We start from the raw sequence: 3,603 nt of genomic DNA, 5'->3' as shown, positions 1-3,603 counted from the left end.
CACCACATTGGCTGGCTCCTCCTTTAGGGGTGGAGCCTGAGGAGGTGGGGTTTGGAGAGGGAAGGGACTTCAATGGGATATAATGCCATAGAGTCCACCTTCCAAAGTGGCCATTTTATTCCAGGGGAACTGATCTCTGTGGCCTGGAAATCAGTTGTAATCCCAGGAGATCTCCAGCCACCACTTGGAGGTTGGCAACCCTGTCTATGAAGCATACTGGATGATCGTTGAACAACCAGTCTCTCTCAGTATAACCTACTTCACAGGGTTATTGTGAAGACAAGGTAGGAAAGAGAACCACACATACTGCCCTGAGTTTCTAGGAGCCAGCTAAAAAGGCGGTGGACAGACAGGGTGGTTGAAGTAAATAAGCTTTAAGTTGCAACCTTATTTGTAGAATCGACTTTAATTTGACTTGACTTTGTTACTGAGTGCAGATTTTAACTCTCTTATCCAGGGACAGCTTAACTGCCAATGCAGTAACGTTCGTGGATTGTTATCTTGAGAAAGAGATAACTGACAGATTGGGCAGGACAAGGAAATAATCCCGGGGTTCTTGAGCCCGTCCTCGCTCTTTAGCAAGAAGGAAAAGGTTTTGTTTTGCTCAGGAATGGTAATTAGGGAAAGGGCTGTGCCATTAGAGATGGTGATAAAACCGGCAGCTGCAAACATGTTCCAAATTATCACATTAATGCTAAAAGGTCCTTCCCTGGGGTCTTTTCATCAAAGATGATGAAGAAGAAGAGTTGGTTTTTATATGCTGACTTTCTCTAACACTGAAGGAAGAATCAAACTAGCTTATAATCACCTTCTCTTCCCCACCCCACAACAGACACCCTGTGAGGTAGGTGGGGGTAAGAGAACCGACTAGCCCAAGGTCATCCAGCTGGCTTCATGTGTAGCAGTGGGGAAACAAATCCAGGGCACCAGATTGGCCTCCGCCGCTCATGTGGATGAGCAGGGAATCAAACCCAGTTCTTCAGATCAGACCCCACCGCTCCAAACCACCGCTCTTAACCACTACACCAGGAAAGGGCTCTATACACCCTGGTTCATTAAAACCAAGGGCAATCCTCTGAAAGGTAAATGAATGGAGAGGTTGTGGGGATTGCTCACCTAACTTCATTTGGTTCTATATCATGGGACCCTCTCTGTGGTGGTGGACAGCGCCATAAAGTCACAGTTGACTTGATCCCATAGTTGAAAGTGATCCTGTAGGGTTTCCAAGGCAAGAGACCTTCAGAGGTGGTTTACCATTGCCTGCCTCTGCATCACGACCCTGGTATTCCTTGGAGGACTCCCATCCAAATACTTGCCAGGGCTGACCCTGCTTAGCTTCCGAGATCTGATGAGATCAGGCTAGCCTGGGGCTATCCAAGTCAGGGCTCACAAATATCCCCTGAGCTGCCAGTCAGGAAAGCTCCAATCTCGCCTCTTTCTTGAATCCTAAAATTCTTGAAGCTTAACTTCTTGCTGCTTGAATCTGCCCCCGGTGCTTCAAAGAGTCGTTTCCAATAAACCCCCACCCGCAGTCTTACATAGGTTGTGTATGAAAGCCTTGCACTCTCTGTGCTGCCAGCCAGCCAAACAAGTCTGAATAGCTCATTACTTTGGTGAAGTAGCTCTTTCTTGGGTTTGAACCATTAATCAGGCGGGGAATTTGAAAAGGGAGAAATGTATTCCCCTTACTCATGATGACACATGAAGCTGCCTTTCTACTGAATCAGACCCTTGGTCCATCATAGTCAGCATTGTCTGCTCAGACCGGCAGCGGCTCTCCAGGGTCTCAGGCAGAGGTCTTTCTCATCACCTACTTGCCTAGTCCGTTTAACTGGAGATGCTGGGGATTGAACATGGGACCTTCTGCATGCCAGGCAGATGCTCTACCACTGAGCCACAGCCCCTCCCCTAAAATTTCTGGCAGCGTATGAGCTTTCATGAGTCACAGCTCACTTCTTCAGTTTCAGGTGGAGGTCTTTCAAATTGCCCACTCCCTGCTCCTTTTAACTGGAGATGCCGGGGACTGAACTGGGGACTTTCTGCAGGCCAAGCAGGGGCTCTACCACTGAGCCACAGCCCCTCCCGTAAAATGTGGAGATGCTGGGGATTGAACCCAGGGCTTCATACATGCAAAGCATGTGCTCTACCACTGAGCTACATCCCCTTGACCACAAAGAGCCAGCATGATGTAGTGGTTAAGAGAGACAGATTCTAATCTGTAGAACTGGGTTTGATTCCCCACTCCTCCACATGAAGCCTGCAGGTAACCTTGGGCCAGTCGCAGTTCTCTCAGAACTCTCTCAGTCCAGGCGGAGGAAGGCAATGGCAAACCACCTCTGAACATCTCTTGCCTTGAAAACCCTCTGGGGTCACCAGAAGTCAGGTGTGACCTGAGGGCATTTTCCATCACCACACAATGACCCAGGAACACTGGAGGCTAAAAGCGGAACTTGTGAACCTCCTTATGCTGGTACCCAGAGTTGTCTATTCTTGCCGCTGATAGTTCTTATTCCAAATGTGGGTCTTCCCTTCCCCTACATTCCCTCTGTGCAGGAGTGCATGCATACATCCCAGTAAAACACCACACAAAAAGAAACTTGGGGCACACTGTTAAGTCCAGATTGCTTTTTGGCAATGTTTTATCCACGCACATCAAAATCACAAACAGTGGACAAAAAAAGACGCAAAGGGCTGGAAAGATGTGTGCAAGCTCTAATTCTGAAATTAATTTAGAAGTTAAATTGGAATTCAGAAGGGGTATGCAATGCAGGGTAGCAATGCAGGGTAAAATAAACCCATGAAGCAGTAATAAACCATGTGGGGGCACATCCCTATAATGCAGCAGAACACTGCTAAGTGCAACCCTGGCTTCTTCTGAAAGAGTGTGGCGAATCCTGGTCAACCCCCTTGCTGTGAGATGTCTCCTTGCTGACCTATGCTGTCATCCCCATCATAAAGACCCTCCTTGGAGATACCAGCCTGCCATGCATCAAAGTTCAGCCTCTGGACTAGGCCAACAGTTGTGGGTCCAGGCCCTTTCCTCCCCCCCCCACTTTCTCAGCTTGCTTCCCCCCCCCCTTCTTCTTCCTCAGGAGGCAAGGAGTTAAAACCTCAGCCCCGGTCTCCTTGCGATGAATATTTAACAGCAGCCAGTGCACAGGCTGGGGCTCCAGATTTCTTTGGCTGTCTTGACAGCGGTGGCTGGTGGAAGAGCCTCCTCCAGCCGGAGTTGCTGCCCTGCGACTGGGGGACCGAGAGAGGCTGCTTAAAGGTGGCTCAAAGCTTCTGTCTCTCCCTCCTCTCCCCCTTTAATGTGGCACAGAAAAGGCGAGGACACGGCTGGCTGCCTGGGTCTCTCTGTACCGCTCTCGGCTCGCGTCTCTCTCTTGCCAGCATCTTCCAGGCACAATGAAGACGTCAGGTCTGGGCTTAACTTTTCTCACTTTGCCTCTTGTCATCCAAGTGACCACAGCAGCAGGTGAGCCGGCAAACATCGCCTTTGTTGTTTTCAGCAGAGACCCGGCGGGTTTGGGAACATCCCCCTCTACGTTGTGGATGGGTTGCCAAATAACTGTCCTGTTTGACAAGGGCCCCCTTCCCCCC

At 49.7% G+C, this 3,603-nt stretch overlaps 1 non-coding gene across 1 annotated transcript; it reads right to left on the bottom strand.

The window, feature by feature from the left end:
- Window positions 1-2,092: 2,092 nt before the first annotated feature.
- Window positions 2,093-2,164, bottom strand: TRNAA-UGC (transfer RNA alanine (anticodon UGC)). Its single transcript has one exon. It is a non-coding gene; the product is annotated as a tRNA-Ala (tRNA).
- Window positions 2,165-3,603: the final 1,439 nt, after the last annotated feature.

This window comes from Euleptes europaea, chromosome 13 (assembly GCF_029931775.1).
Source record: "Euleptes europaea isolate rEulEur1 chromosome 13, rEulEur1.hap1, whole genome shotgun sequence".
NCBI classification, from domain to species: Eukaryota; Metazoa; Chordata; class Lepidosauria; order Squamata; family Sphaerodactylidae; genus Euleptes; species Euleptes europaea.
The sequence above is the reverse complement of the archived record's forward strand: the minus strand, read 5'-3'. Positions and strand labels throughout refer to the sequence as shown.